Source organism: Siniperca chuatsi, linkage group LG10 (assembly GCF_020085105.1).
Source record: "Siniperca chuatsi isolate FFG_IHB_CAS linkage group LG10, ASM2008510v1, whole genome shotgun sequence".
NCBI lineage: Eukaryota > Metazoa > Chordata > Actinopteri > Centrarchiformes > Sinipercidae > Siniperca > Siniperca chuatsi.
The window spans coordinates 12,753,961-12,771,028 of record NC_058051.1 but is presented as its reverse complement, the minus strand read 5'-3'; the positions used below and the strand labels follow the sequence as shown (position 1 = coordinate 12,771,028).

The window sequence follows — 17,068 nt, the reverse complement described above, 5'->3', positions numbered from 1 at the left end:
AGTTAAAGCCCCTGGCACTAGGGGGAGCAAGTCTATTAGAAGTACTCACTACAGAAGACTGCTGTGTCAGAGTAGTGTTCTGAGAGGACTGGGATAGAAAACACTGTGGTGAATTTGTGGTGGTTACTGTGGTGAATTCATTAAAGAATAATTTATCATCCGTTTTAAATTTATTATCATTTCAAAACATTACTATCAAAACATACGGTTGATTTTTTTTTTACACATATACAGCAGACATACAGATATTATTTTATTACAAATGCGCTCCATGTAGGTTTCAGTCAAAGCAGCCACAATGTCTTAAAAACTCAAAGCAAAACTCAAAGGGATGTTAAATGCTGACCCAGGGAGAAAACAGACGTTAGCTTTGGCTGTGAGTGTTTAACGCTCACCAGTCAGGGCTAAAAATAATCTGCACTGACCAAGAACATGGAAAGAGAGGGAGGTGCAAGAAAACCAAGGCAACTACAAAATGGTGTCATTAGTTTTTATAGTTTGCAAAGGAAACACTAATAAGTCGTAGCTGGTAAACCATACCTGTAATTAGATGAGAGTTGAGGTAGGGCATGCTATTTATTTGTTAGCTATGTGATGCCAGGCTGTGGCTTGTGTTCCCACACCTTCACTGGGACAGTTAAAGTTGCTTTTGGTGAGGCTTTTGGTGAGCCAAGAAGAGATACTTTTCTGCCTTGTGGTGGTTTTAACCTGCCAAGGACACCATGTAGTAGTCAGTAGCAATACCATTTCAAAAATCTCATTTATTAGTTGTTTCTGTTAATATTAGCTTTTGAAATTGTTAGCTACAACGACAGCTACAACTCAGATTTTGTGCAGATAATTATATAAAAATGTTTTTAGGAAATCCCAAACCCTTCAAAACCTGGGAAGTGAGGTGAATGAGAAAGAATGTGTGTTTTTTGGAGGGACTTCCCATGTGCCTCTCATCAGCATGTGGTAGTGATTAGACAGGGAAGTGAAGGTGAGCCTCAGGTGGACTCTGTCTGTCTATTACTCCCTTTCTCTCGCCCAATTGTTAACCCCCTATAGCCCCTCGCACATCCCCTCGAGGCCCATTATGCAGAATTAGCCTCATGTTATGAAATCGAGAGTGTCGGGGTGCACACGCTGGACCACTTCACTCGTGGTATTTGATCAAATTTGGCTAATTGATGAGCATCCAAACAGAGATGTGGTGCAGGGCCAAACATATTTTCATCAGATGCCCTGGCACTGGGTTTCACTGTCTCTGTTTTCTTTGTCCCCTTCTCCTATTTGGAACATTAACACCCTGACCCAAACACAAGCTGTGTTTAACGTGAACTTTGTAGAGTATCCAGAAGGTCATGACCTTCTGTGAACTTTTTCATGGTGTGTCTCACCCATGTATTGCTATTTCACGGTTGCTTCCCTCCAGGTCTCTTTATCTGCCTCTCTTTGTCCCTCTCTTTAGTTGTACATTTATTTGCTGAGTGACTGATCAAGTTCAATGGAGCGTCCAAAGGACGTGTCATGAGCTTGAACAGAAGCCAGTATCAGCTGCACTTCAAAGCCACAAGCTACCTATACCCCCTGAGGTGACAGTAGCTTTAGGGGAGCTGTGTTACTGGCTCCAGTAGTTATACTATCATCCATTCTGTGGTTTTTCAGTTAGACCTCTCCCTTAGATCTTTCACTGATCAAGAAGATAAGACTGCAGCAAGATCTGGTTGAGAGCTAGTGTCTTGCACACATGATCGATTTTTGTATTGCGGTTCCTGCCCATTATTCTCTGTTTGCCATTTAAATGCTAAGATATGGTAATTCACTTGCACATCTTTGTCTTTAATAGTGTTCCAGATGACTGGTTGAAATGTTCCTGCATGAGAACAGTCATGGTTCTTAGGAATTGTTTAAGGCTAGTATTACACGCCCAGATTAGTCAATCATCTTTTTTGAGTAAAGATACACAGCAGCTCATTTAGGGGGAAAAAATCCCCCACAGAATTCTGTCAGGGCAAACTCCAGGCCCAGTCCAAACGAATGCCGACAGATGACATATCTCCCCCCAAGTTAGGTTTGTGTTAATGGGAGACCCTCGCAGGTGGAGGTCTCCTCTTACACAAACACCAGCCGGTGATTGCCTCCACTTAGGACCAGTAAAAGTAATAAATGATGACCGATCAGGTCACACTGTAAATTCTGTCCAGTCAGTCTGATGGATGGCCAGGTCTAGGTGTGGTCTGAGCCAGGTCTGGTAAGTTTAACGAGTGCTTGGTTTCCTCCCATGAGCTTGTGTCTGTCTGAAAATCATTTCAACGGGAAGTCACAGTGGAACCTTTTTCTTCCTTGGAGAAGAATCACATTTTTTAATGATACATAGTACATTTTCCCTGACTCAATGTTCCTCATCCGGTGCTCCTTACCGTAATGTAAATACGTTTTGCTGAGCTGTGGTCTATCTGGTTTTTCCCAGATAGGATGGCAAAGCTAAATCAACAAGCGTATTAGTCGAACTTCAGATTATGCTTAGTAACATGCAAAAATTTTACACATCAGCCATTTCTCAGTCTAATTAATGTTTGGTTTTAAACCAGGTTCAGCCAGTACAAACCTGCATTAGAATGACTTTACCAACTATTTGGGAGTTTGGCCTAATGATCTCCTCAGTCAATATTTGATGGGGATCGGTACCAAAGTCATTTATCTGCCTTCAAAAGGTAGCTGGACTTGTAAAAAACAGTACCCAGTCTTACAGTACTAATAAGTAAGTAGTCACAAGCAATTATTCAAACAAGGACAACAAACTTTTTAATAATATAAGACGGTGTTTTCCTGTAACATGAAGATCCACAACCTTTGAGAACAAAATTTCAGTTTTCAGCATTAGTGAAGTCTGCATGACAAATTGGCAAAGTAGTCACTTAAGATTACTAATCAAGTCACTGTATGCCGCACACATACTATAGTTTTGAGTCCCATCTTGATCGTTGTGTACTTTTTGCAGAACTGTAGACCCAAGCAGACCCCCAAAATGACAAGCTGAAGCTTGTTTAAAAATCTGATGTTCTCTTACATTTCGTGGATCTGTATGGCTCCGTGAGTACAGCATGGAATATTTAATAATGTATCCATTCATTAGTCTATAACCATATTATTATCTTCACTATCTTGTTGCTTGCATTCCCTCAGATGCAAATTCAAAAAACACACTGAATTATTTCCTGGGTGTATGTATGAATGTAAATAACTGTAGGATATATAAGTCAATTTCGTTGTACAACCTTGAGTTGTATAATGATAAATAAATAAATTGTACCTTGTGTAAGGCACTTCAAGACTAAAGTATCTACAGCTCCATGCATTAAACTGCATACTGTATATTTAAAGTCAGAATGAAGGAAATAACATTATTTAACATCCATCTGTTATTTGTTGGTCATCTCTATATCTGTGTGGCCGCGATATCCAGAACATATTGGTAAATATCAGCGCTCTTGTTTGACTTGGCCGCTACACATCCTGTGGGGATTGTGCTGAATCCCTTTCCCTGTGGCTGTGTGGTAATCTTGGTTTTACATTCAAAATCTCTAACACATTGCAGAGTTCTCTGTGCTTTCATAGAAGTCCATGCAGGATGGACTTAACACTTGAGAGAACAAGAGCTTAGTTTAAAATGATACAGCTCAGGCGTGAATATTGCTTTGTGGTGTGTGAAATGGGTCAGTGCCACAAAAAATGGTCTTTGGGATGGCTTTAATTAATACTCTAAATCTATCCTGTCTAAAAAACGTATTTAGGTCTGAAGTTAAGTACATTGTCTTAGACTTTCCACAACTTTTTATGCAAGAGTGGGATATAAATGGGCATTCAGGGCTGTTATTGAACTGCAATTTTACTCAACACAAAGTCAATCATTTTTGTGGCTACAATTAAAAAAATCCCCCTTCTGCTGTAAAACCCTGGCAATATTATGTTCGTTTCTGCAGGGTTGCGATATAAATCCATGCTGTCTGCCGCAATTCACTACGCACATTAAATTCTTTTAGATCAATTAAACTTCCCAGCTCACTTTACAAGCCACCAGTCTTAATGTTGGCTCCCCCTTACCCTTTAAGCAGGGGAATACTCTTACAGGGTAGGCAACACGGGGTGCTCTGCAAAATTTATTGAGCCATTGCCAAATGAACTGTGGGGGTTAAGGGAATGCATGAATTAGTCATATTCAGCATTTTATGCATAGGAAGTTGGGAAGTTGCATGAGATTGACCCTCATAAGTTTGTTTTTTTTTTTCTTCCTCAAATCTCTATGCAGACTCACATACAATGCAGTGGACCACATGTTGGGTGCTGCTGACTTAATACTGTATAAATGGAATTTTAAAAAATGGACAAAAAGTATCCAAATATCAAAGAGTGGTGGATGACCAAATTCTGTTATGGGTGACATAATCAAAGCATAATTCTGGCACTTGCACAGTCATGGTTGCTTAACACAAGTATCGGGGCACATTATGTATGGGTCTCCCTTGGTTGCTGTTTACGACTGAGACTTGTCTGGATTCCTCTCTTTGTATTTTTAGTGGAGGGATGATCTGAGAGTGAACAGGTGGACTCGGGCTCTGTCACCAGTAAGCACACAGATTTGCAACTCCGTTGTCTGTGAATGTTTAAAATGGTATTAGACTGAAATAAAGCATTGTAACTCGTGGATGTGATAGTCCTACGTTTTTACCATAGCACATAAACTTTACAGTCTGCTGCATATTCCAATATCATATCCGGTTCCTGAATTGTACACCATGTGTGTTTGTTTGTGTGTATACACATTGCACTTCTACTGTGCTGTTTGTGTGTACTGTAAAGGTCATTCTCACTCGCTTAGTTTTCACCCATAGTTATTATTCACATTCACAGACCATTAATCCTTTAACAAGCTGTAAGCCAAACCTGAATATCAATTATTCTTTAATATGTAGTACCAAAGAAAATATAATGATGGCGGGCTATTGTTAATAAGGTGAATAGGACCAGGTGTGCACCCTGAACACGTCAACATAGTGCACTTTTTAGGAGCCATTTTTAAGAATTAATTGCTGTAATTTTGTCCACCATCCCCACCCCCCAACCGCCCCCTACAGAGACTTAAGGAGTTAAGGTGCGTGCTGAAGTCGTAGCTAAGTAAATTCACTTTATGACACTGCTGTGACATGTGCATCTGTGATTTCACACGCTTAATGTAAAATTTACAGTTGCAGTATTGAATGTCACGCGGGCTGTGGGGAGAGCTGGGGGTAACTGGAGCTTCCAGAGAACAAAGCGGGTGTTTTGGTCCGGTCCCCCCTTGCGCATGCCTCCCCGGCTGCCACCCCTCCCCGCCACTCTTTACAGCTGTGGAGGTGTGATCCGAGCGCGACGGTTGGCCTTATAACCGTTAAGCAAGCACCATGGTGCTTCTAATAGCCGGAGGCCCTAATGACCAAAACACCTGGAACTATGAGAGCATAGGGAAAATTAGCTTTTCTCTGGGAGCTGGTAGATGTTTGGGTGAAAGAGTGGCTATAGAACAGAGACTGGTCCAGTCCCTATTTCACACATGGGCACTGACTCTTGCATTTGATCATTAAGTAACAATGTCATCTTGCCAGGTTTGGAGGGGTCTGTTGAAATGGAGTGGTCATGTAAAGAAGAGAGAGGCCCACACTCACTTAAAGTTCAAACATAGATTAGGCACGCTCGTCCCTTGGTGTCATGTTCAATGGCAAACCTCCCCCTCAGGGAATTGATCCCCCACACTACCCTCCAGTATTGATTTAGTTCTATATAGATTATCAACCTCAATCGTGCTATTAAGCTGTAAGTCCTGCATTGTATAGATATAAAAAGGCTTTTAACAGGTATTGCTTTCCAAGTCCCTCAGGTTATTTGAGATCTATTACCATTAAAGAGATTAATATGATTACTTACTGTATGAGCAGTGAAATTCATTCTTGAGCAATACACAGAGCTTAACACAGGGTCCATTTTCACATGTCTGAGTCAACCTAGAATCTGCCTGTCTGGCATTTTCCATTATCGTGGTAACTGGTTAATATTAATTACACTTCCACACAACTAATGTATCCTCACAAATGCTCACGAACAATAACATGATGAAAATACAGTTGTCACACTATTCATTATTTTTTTCACCCAATGAAGATAACTTCCGTGCCTACTCTTGGTGATAACAGCACACACACTGAATGCATATGTCCATATTAATACCAGTTACCTCAAAACAGAAAAAATGGTTCAAGGTTATTTTTCAGTCAAACTCGAATCTTGTGGAGTTGTGATTTTTCTGTAAAAATTGTGATGCAATTTGTGAGGATTGTTGTTAATTTGCAACACAATTCTAGCACCAATTATAAGTTCCACTAAGAGTAAAAATATCATTATTATCATTATTGTTAATAGTATTACCATTACTACTGCTACTACTACTACTACTACAGTTTAGTGCAAAAAGTTATATTTTGTTACATAACAGTCAAAATGGCTCCGTTCATGAGTCTCTTCTTACCTAATAGTAAGTAGGTAGCTGATAGAATGCACAGAGCATTTTAAGTGTCGGCATCATGATAAATATATCATGGTGGGAAACAAGCTGGGACTATTGGAATGTTGAGACAGAGGTTTGATTTTGTGATTTTGATGTTGTGCTTCTGTTGTCACCAGCTATAGTATTATGTATGAATATACTTTTAGATGTGTGACAGGTCCCAGTGAGCATTAGCAAATATAGCACACTTGACACTGTACAGTGAGTCTTTTGTGGCATTTTTGCATCATCATCTTAAGTAACGATGGGCCGACTTACTTTTTGACGGCTACTTTTGGCTACCTGGTATTCTGTTAAGCCAGCCTCCTACAGTACACCTGGTCCTAATAGGCACACACACATTCTCCACTCCTCTCTCTTTTCCCATCTTCCACCTAAGGAAACAAGCTGCTGTTATTCCACCAGCGAGCTGTAAACCTGCAATAAAACTGTGGCATGGCCCCTATGTGCAGCATGGGTAATGCTCCATATACTTTAATGGTACACTGGACCAGGTCGTATATTTCTCTTCTTATGTGAGATTCAAAAAGCTAAGTCCAGGGATGAGGTTTGTGGTCCAGCTAGTGAGTTTGATGTACTGTATGTATGTTAATGAGTACCATCTCCAGTAATGGAGGAAAAAGGAATACATTTTCTGTCTCTAGACTTCATATAGATTTACCTGCTAAGAATGTGTGATTGCTCTGTTGATTTTGATGTTGATGTTCTTCATTGCAAAATGGCACTGCCAGATTGTCAGAAAACTGTCCTAAAGCATGCAATCACACTTTTACAGATTGGACTTGGATTGTAAAATTAATTTAGGGAAATTTAATTGTTTAGCCAAATGCGAACACAGCATTTTTTTTAAAGGAATTTTAGTGGATTTCATAGTCAATTCTCATAGTCTAAATTGTTTCAGGGCAGAATGTGTGTTTAACATAACATCACTGTGTCATAGAACAATTTACAACTTCAGTGTATGATATGTGATGTTAAATGTGTATTCTTGTCAGTTCAACTTATATCCTTGTATCATTCAGAGCACACATGACTAATTCTGTAACACTGCACCACATGCACGCTCTGATGCTAACCATCTCTTACAAATTTCATAACAACACGAGAGGATATATCTTTCACCACCGCAACCGCTAAACACTCCTTAGAATTAGATCCAAATGTGGTAATAGACAACATGTATTTGGGAGTGCGGATGTAACTCCAGACTACAGCCACATGATACTGACTATCAGTGCAAAGTTGCGGTTGAAACAGATGTCTAAACACACAACAGCGTTGACAGGCTGAGGCCCAATGTTTACAGTTGCCTGAGGGAAGGATGCTGCTTTTTGGTTGTAAAAAAAAAGATGATTGGATGCACAAATACAACAACACACTATACAGATAGACTTTCAGAGTTAATCACTTGTAGACACATTGCATAGACACTGAGTGGGGACTTTACCTCCTCTGTAATTTAGTGTTCAGTTAATTTGTGATCTTCCTGAAGATCAACTATTGTACCTCTAATTTTACTTTCTAGTTAAAATCAATAAAATAATAATAATCAAAAACTATGCCTTTCGTAGCAAATTCGACATATTATTAGCTAGTAAACCATGAATGAAAAAGTACAATTGCAGAACATTTTTTTTCCATGTTATTTTATTTGAATACTTTGACTTTTACTCTATGAACCCCCCCACCCACCCACCCCTTCTTAAAGTGTAATTATTAACAGTGACTGTAGTAACAATTGACTCCCAGTCAATAAGAGGTTTTTTCTAAGACACACTATCTCGCAGTTTATTTTATTGCTGGCTTCACCGAGTATTGAAAGGGTTAGTATTCCTGCCCCATCTTATTTCATCTGTAAATATTTCAATTAATAAGAAATGCTCTTCCTTTCCTGTTTGAAGTTTTGACAGATGAGGGAGGAAGTTGCATTCCATCAGCCATCTTTTGGTCCAACCACTGACTTTGTCTTGCTAGTTAGAGGCCAGCCAGGTTTAAAGCCTGTTCATTTCACCTGAGGAAGGAAGTTGCATGTGTAAAACTGCTGTAAAGGAAATGATTCAAGGAAATGTTGTAGTCTCAGTGTGCTGAAGGAATGTTGTGTTGTTGTTTTGAACAATCAAGGCCTTTTTTCCCAATCTTGTCAGCTCTGCTTTTTCCCTCTGGCTTGAGATATTACCTCAACCTGACCTTAGCTAGGTAAAATGGGCTGCTTTGGTTAAGTTACAGTTAAACCTACCTGTCCAAGGGATCTCTGTGTTTGTTTTTAAAGTTTCCTTTTTAGGTCATTCATTCTCTAAAAGTTTATGCTGCAGAATATCTGGGTTGACTTCTTTTTATGCAGATTGTAAGTTAACATTAGCATCCACCAGGGCTCCACTACTAAAATATAATATCCCATCCTGTGTGACCTTGCAATTATGCGCCAGTATGATATCCACTAGAGTATATGTTGGAATATGTATATCAAGGTGCTCACTCAGCTAAAAAAACAAAAAAAAAAATAGCAATCTTTTACTATTAAAAATATTCAGCAATTCTTTCTTTCTTTGTATATGTAAATAAAACTGAATGACACTACTCAATTTTCTTTTCATATAAGGCCTTGAATGAGGCATGGTGTTCCACATCGACCATGGCAGTGGCAATATTCAGAATCAGGCAGGCTTTTCCCCCCAAACATGATATGTTCCCTTTTTCAGTTGTGCCACATCAACACAAAATACAGTTGAAAATGACAAACATTTTAAGTAAACATAAGCTTGAATTGTTTTATTTAGTGAATTGAAATGACGTTAAATGAAAAACACAGTAATCAAAAATGTTAACAATATTTACCTTTGGTAATCTTTTGGAATACAGATTATGTTTTGGAGCATGAATTCTGTAATCGTCAGTGGAATATGTATTGAAAGTAACCCTCACAACCCTGGTCACCTCCAACTGTGCTCCAAAAGGATTTTCCCTTATTTTTTCACTCCGTCTGACTCCAGATCATGTTTAATGTAACAAGAAGAAGGATAATCAAAACAGCAGCCATTGAGCCCTAAATCTGGTGTCGAGGCTGTGGCTAGACAGGAAATTGATGTGGAGAGAACTGGCTCAGTGGCAAACCTTTACTATTAACTCAGCCATGTATGGTAGAGGTAGGTGTAGTCAGCAAAAATTGGGCTCCACACAGGCAGTTTTAGGTTTTGCCAGACTGTGCTCCCCTCTGCTGCGGCCTGTTCACACCTCGTTGTCTCCATCCACCTCCACTCGCTGATAATCACAAAGCAGGTCTCTCCTTTTTACACTCCTTCCCTTTTCTCCCACTACAGCTTTGGCCAGGAAGGAGCTTTCACAACTCAACTTGTGTGGCCACCCAAAAAGTGAGGCTGAGTCCAAAGTTTTGCAGGAACTTTGTACAGCTAGTCCTTGGGTTTCCACAGGCTTGAGGAAATGAGGAGGAGAAGAGGAAGAGAGCGAGCGTGTGTAATACATAGAGAAACACAGACGAGAGAGAGTGAGAGCTGTGTGGAAGCACACCAGCGGAGAAAGAAACCTGATTTATTATCACCAGAAATCAACTGCAGATGTCAGCTCACAGATTCTCCCTCTGCCGCCAATTATAGACACTCACGCAAAGATCTACTCAGCCCTAGAGTTTGCCTCCTTATACACACACACTCACACATATACACAAACACACTGATTTACACTGATCTACAGTATACGTACTTGTGAGTGCATTTACACACACACCTGCTTGCACAAACCCTTAAATTTGATAAAATCATAATCCGCTGTCAAAGCTTAAATTGAAGGCATTTCACCCACCTGGATTATTTCCTGCTGATCTCTCTAAGTGAATGCCAATGACGGATAATGAAGATGCCCATAAAAAGCATTAGTGGTGTGATGTCAGCAATAATACTCCCCGGAAAGATTTCTTCCCTCAAGCTTTTTTCCTGCTGCATGTTGTTCCACTACGTCTGTCATTATGTGCTATTTCAAGTCGTTACTGTAATCACCAAACCATCCTCTGGATTTAGCATAATCTGTCTATAGATTTTTGGATTTCATTGTTTAGAGGAAGGAAGATGTGAACTTGATAATGGCTCACATAAATCATGAGAACATGACTGAAATGCGATTTTATCCAGCATTGTGCAGTATGTGCACATAATCACAGAGTCAGAGAAAATTGTCTTGAATTTCTGATTTTTCAGATCCTGGAACTCCTCAAGCAGACATCGACCCCGACTAAAGCCCTTGTGGACTTGAGGATGACAGAGAAATGGACAGCAATGGGGCTTAGTTTGTGCCAGAAACCTCCACATTAAGACCAGCAACTATTTTGTGGAATCCTGCACTTCCTCTTTCAACATTAACATTTGATAATTAATCTTCTGACATACTTAATAGTATCAGTTTTAAGTGTTCCTTTATCTCTCTCTGACTTACTGTAAATCCCTCCTGTAAGAAGGCACTGTAGCCTGTCAGTAAGTTAGACAGCCAGTCAGTCAGACACTAATCTAGGTGTTCAGTCTGCTCCAGACACTAGCTGCAGTTACATGCACAATTATCACAATGCACAATTTCTTCAACCCAATTAAAATCATTCTGATTAGAGATTCCAACTTAACTGTTTACATGGTCGCTAAATAAAGTGATGCGATGTGCGTTTACATGCCTCAAAGCATTTAATCAGAATATAACTTTTTTAAAGGTGTTCCGCCTGCTGTTAAGTGTTTATTCTGCCGGAAATATAACAGAAGAAGAAGTTCTGCTGTTCTGTTTCTGTTTCAATCCTTGCTGCATTCACAGACGGTAGACGGCAAACCCGGACATCATTTTAGTCGACGAGATGGCTAAATTAGGTGATCAGTACAGAGCTGGTTGGAATACCAGGTAGGTAATATGGAAAGTGTGTTATGCTATATTAGCTTAGTGAGCTCTCTGGCTAGCTATTAACTTTGTGTAGCTGACATCACCATAACAACATATCGTCGTGCATGTTTCGCTTTGCCATCCAGCCATTCTGTCCGACTGTTTGTTTTTCCCGTCCCATTCAAAAGGTATTGTCTGTCTGCCGTCTACCGTCTGCCTAAATCCATGTGAATGCAGCACGGTCTCCAACAAAAGAAGTTGTGTCAGCCACAGGCAAGTTTTGTTTTGCTACCGCCATGTTTCTGTCCCTCCCAGAAACTTGTTTACGTCACCTAATCAGTGTTGCCAACTTTTTTCCAATGAAAGTAGCTACCGCTAGCTCCAAACGTTGCTAAAAATAACCAGGTGATGTCATACGCTCATTTGCATGTTGATTGCAAGCAGGCATCATTTGCATACCGCTTAGTGCGTTGAGGGAGAGATCACCTTAATTTAAGACATATAAAACGTGGATAGAGAAATCTTTGGCCAAATAATCACAAACTCACTACAGGGACATCGTATATTTGAAGTAAAAAAGTAGGAGTGTGAAGATCAAACAAACAATTTAAATATTTCAAAGAAGATCAAACGAACTATTTACATATTTACAACATGAAGTAACATCTTAACCCAGATAGAAGGAGTGAGAGAGAAGCACAAACGAACTATCTACATATTTACAAAGGAAACATCCTAATCCAGAGATCCGGAGAGAAAGAGTGAAGCTGCCTCACACGCCACACACTGACTGCCTGCGCACAGCGCAAAAGGAGAGGAAGAGAGACACTTTTGGCAGAAGAGCCACATCATGCATGGGAATGAATTACAATATAATATGTTTGAATATCTCCTCCTTGAACCGCCACCTTAACGTGGTGGAGGGGTTTGAGTACCCGAATAACCCTGGGAGCTATGTTGTCTGGGGCTTTATGCCCCTGGTAGGGTCACCCATGGCAAACAGGTCCAGGGTGACGGGTCAGACTAAGAGCGGTTCAGAAGCCCCCTATGAATTTTCAACCAAGGCCAGTTACGTCGCCCGGATTGGCGCTACCGGGCCCCACCCTGGAGCCAGGCCGGGGTGGGTGCTCGACGGCGAGCGCCTGGTGGCCGGGCCTTTCCCCACGGGGCCCGGCCGGGCACAGCCCGAAGGAGCGGCGTGGGGCCGTCCTCCCGTGGACCCACCACCCGCAGGAGGATCCGTAAGGGGCGGTGCAGAGAGATCTGGGCGGCAGCCGAAGGCAGGGGCCGGCGACCAGATCTCCGGACACAGAAACTGGCTCTAGGGACATGGAATGTCACTTGGCTGGGGGAAGGAGCCTGAGCTTGTGCGGGAGGTTGAGCGTTACCGGCCAGATATAGTCGGCCTCGCCTCCACGCACAGCCTGGGCTCTGGAACCCGTCTCCTCGAGAGGGGCTGGACGCTCCATTTCTCTGGCGTTGCCTGCGGGAGAGGCGGCGGGCTGGTGTGGGCCTGCTCATAGCCCCACAGCTCAGCCGCCACGTGTTGGAGTTTACCCGGTGAACGAGAGGGTCGCGCCCCTCCCTCGGGTGGGGACAGGTATCTCACTGTTGTGGCGGCCTATGGGCCGAACGGCAGTGCAGAGTACCAGTCCTTCTTGGGGTCCCTGGGAGGGGTACTAGACAGTGCACCGCCCGGGGACTCCGTTGTTCTACTGGGGACTTCAACGCCCACGTGGGCAAGCGACAGTGCCACCTGGAGAGGGGTAATCGGAAGGAACAGCCCCTGATCTGAACCCAAGTGGTGTTCAGTTGTTGGACTTCTGTGCTAGTTGCAGTTTGTCCATAACTAACACCATGTTCAAGCACAAGGGTGTCCATCAGTGCGCGTGGCACCAGGACACTTAGGGCGGAGGTCGATGATCGACTTTGTTGTCGTATCATCTGACCTCCGCCGCGTGTCTTGGACACTCGGGTGAAGAGAGGGGCGGAGCTGTCAACCGATCACCACCTGGTGGTGAGTTGGATCCGCTGGCAGGGGAGGAAGCCGGACAGACTTGGCAGGCCCAAGCGTATCGTGAGGGTCTGCTGGGAACGCGTCTGGCGGAGCCCGCTGTCAGCAGGGTCTACAACTCACACCTCCGGGAGAGCTTCTCCCAGATCCCGGGAGGCTGGGGACATTGAGTCCGAGTGGACCATGTTTTCCACCTCCATTGTTGATGCGGCGGCTCGTAGCTGTGGTCGCAAGGTTTCTGGTGCCTGTCGCGCGGCAATCCCGGACCCGGTGGTGGACGCCGGAAGTAAGGGATGCCGTCAGGCTGAAGAAGGAGTCCTATCGGGCCTTGTTGGCTCGTGGGACTCCCGAGGCAGCTGACAGGTACCGGCAGGCTAAGCGTGCTGCAGCCCGCGTGCGGTCACAGAGGCAAAAACTCAGGATTGGGAGAGGTTCGAGAGGCCATGGAGGAGGACTATCGGTCGGCCTCAAAGAAATTCTGGCAAACCGTCCGACGGCTCAGGAGGGGGAAGCAGTGCTTCACCAACACCGTGTAACGGTGCGGGTGGAGGGCTGTTGACCTCGACTGGGGATGTTGTCGGACGGTGGAAGGAATACTTTGAGGATCTCCTCAATCCCGCTGTCACGTCTTCCGAAGAGGAAGCGGAGGCTGGGGACCGGAGGCGGACTCATCCATCACCCTGGCCGAAGTCACTGAGGTTGTTGGCAAGCTCCTTGGTGGCAAGGCTTCAGGGGTGGATGAGATCCGTCCTGAGTATCTTAAGTCTCTGGATGTTGTGGGACTGTCTTGGCTGACACGTCTCTGCAACATCGCGTGGCGGTCTGGGACAGCGCCTCTGGACTGGCAGACCGGGGTGGTGGTCCCTCTGTATAAGAAGGGGGACCGGAGGGTGTGTTCCAATCACAGAGGGATCACACTTCTCAGCCTCCCCGGTAAGGTCTACTCCAGGGTACTGGAGAGGAGAATTCGTCCGATAGTCGAACCTCGGATTCAGGAGGAGCAGAGTGGTTTTCGTCCCGGTCGTGGAACACTGGACCAGCTCTATACTCTCCATCGGGTGCTCGAGGGTTCATGGGAGTTTGCCCAACCAGTCCACATGTGCTTTGTGGATCTGGAGAAGGCATTCGACCGTGTGCCCCGGGGCGCTTTGTGGGGAGTGCTCTGGGAGTATGGGGTCCGGGGCCCTTTGCTAAGGGCTGTCCGGTCCCTGTATAACCGGAGCAGGAGCTGTGTTCGCATTGCCGGCAGTAAGTCAGACCTGTTCCCGGTGCATGTTGGACTCCGCCAGGGCTGCCCTTTGTCACCGGTTCTGTTCATAATTTATATGGACAGAATTTCTAGGCGCAGTCAGGGGCCGGAGGGTGTCCGGTTTGGGAACCACAGGATCTCATCTCTGCTGTTTGCAGATGATGTCGTTCTGATGGCTTCTTCAAACCAGGACCTGCAGCATGCACTGGGACGGTTTGCAGCCGAGTGTGAAGCAGCTGGGATGAGAATCAGCTCTTCCAAATCTGAGGCCATGGTTCTTGACCGGAAAAAGGTGGTTTGCTCTCTTCGGGTAGGTGGGGAGTCCTTGCCTCAAGTGGAGGAGTTCAAGTATCTCGGGGTCTTGTTCACGAGTGAGGGACGGATGGAGCGTGAGATTGACAGGCGGATCGGTACAGCGTCTGCAGTGATGCGGGCGCTGTATCGGACCGTTGTGGTGAAGAAGGAGCTGAGTCGAAAGACAAAGCTCTCGATTTACGGTCAATCTACGCTCCTGCCCTCACCTATGGTCATGAGCTCTGGGTAGTGACCGAAAGGACAAGATCGCGGATACAAGCGGCCGAAATGGGCTTCCTCCGCCGAGTGGCTGGGCGCTCCCTTAGAGATAGGGTGAGGAGCTCAGTCACACGGGGAGCTCGAGTAGAGCCGCTGCTCCTCCACGTCGAGAGGAGCCAGCTGAGGTGGCTAGGGCATCTGATCCGGATGCCTCCTGGACGCCTCCCTCGGGAGGTGTTCTGGGCATGTCCCACCGGGAGGCGGCCCCGGGGAAGACCCAGGACACGCTGGAGGGACTATGTCTCTCGGCTGGCCTGGGAACGCCTCGGGATCCCCCCGGAGGAGCTGGAGGAAGTGTCTGGAGCGAAGGAAGTCTGGGAGTCCCTGCTTAGACTGCTGCCCCCGCGACCCGGCCCCGGATAAGCGGAAGAAAATGGATGGATGGATGGATGGATGTTTGAATATATTTCTCACCTTTTCCCTGATGGTCCGAAGTCACTAAGAGGGTCTGAAAAGTCGCTAAATCTAGTGACAAAGTTGCCAAGTTGGCAACACTGCACCTAATGTTACCCCCACGTGGGGCAAACATGCGCAGAGAGTATATTTATTCCAACCAGAGAGAAACAACTGGATTAAGCAGTTACATGGTTATTAGGCGCTAATATTATCCTATTGAACAGATTATCAAAGGTTTACACCACCCCTCTCAACCCGATTGAAAGCTCCTTCCAGTTGGCCCGGATCGGACCAGACTCTTACGATTGAGGTGGTTACATGAGGCATTTTTATTCTGATTGGGCTATTATTCGGATTATTAGTGGAATATTAGGGTCCATGTAAATGCAGCTGGTGTGGTTTCGATCTGCTCCGTGACTTTTTTTTCTATGAACCTGCTCTGCTGGATCAGCACCTTCTCTGTGTAACACCTGCCGACTCACAAATTAAGCACTGGACTGCAAGGTTACTGATTTTGGTTTAATTCATCAGGCATGCATGTACAAAGTAAAACACAGTTTACAGTGGTGATGCCTTCCACATATATAGTGGTCATGATAATCCCTGAGCCAAATTGGAGTCAATTCAGAATTTAGAAGCCAAGTCTGAGTAGTCATGTTGCAGTCTGGGTCTGGGTGGAAAACAAAAGACAAAATGTATACAGCATGCTGTGTATGTTTGTGTTGTTGGTGTTGCGTTGCCGCAGCGCTGCATGGCAGACAACACTGCATTCACAAGCTCTGACATCAGATATGAAACCCAAAGACAAACTCTAGGCAAAGGTAGATGTTGTAAAAGGATAATGTGAATGTTGGAACTACTTGCATCAAAGAGATTGCTGTTAAGCGGCGCTCAAATGTCTGAGCTTCTTAAATACCCTGTGAATAGTGTACACCACAATGTTAGACTTCTCAGTATTCATTAAATGTAATAAATGGCGTAAATACTGCTGAACACTGCTGTGAGATATACAAGAGTAAAAAAGTGGAAACAATGACTTCACTGTCCTGTAGCCAAAGTGCTTAGCAGCACTGAGAGTAGGAAGTTCAACACAAAACAGACAATGTACTGCTCAATGAAGCGTGATGTTAATATTATATTTGCTACTGATCTTGTAATGGACAGCACTCTGACCACCACCAACGAATGCCGGTCCATAGTAAACAGACAGCAGATGTACAGATGGTCTTGACTAAATGTAAAATGTGTAAAATATTAGCTACAGACTGACTCACCTGCTGACTCAAGAAAGTAACATTGTTGTGTTTTATAGATCATAGTATTTATGATCATATGATCATATATGATCATCCTTGCCACTGTCGCCAAATGCTTGCTCATGGTG

The 17,068-nt window shown here is 44.0% G+C and overlaps 1 long non-coding RNA gene across 2 annotated transcripts in view; it reads left to right on the top strand.

Moving 5' to 3' along the window:
- The window catches only part of LOC122882785, a 51,839-nt gene extending 39,532 nt beyond the window's left edge, over positions 1–12,307 (top strand). For both annotated transcript variants that reach the window (XR_006379461.1, XR_006379460.1), the window contains one exon: positions 10,792–12,307. This is a non-coding gene — a long non-coding RNA (uncharacterized LOC122882785). The remainder of the gene's footprint in view (positions 1–10,791) is intronic.
- The last annotated feature ends 4,761 nt before the right edge of the window (positions 12,308–17,068 follow it).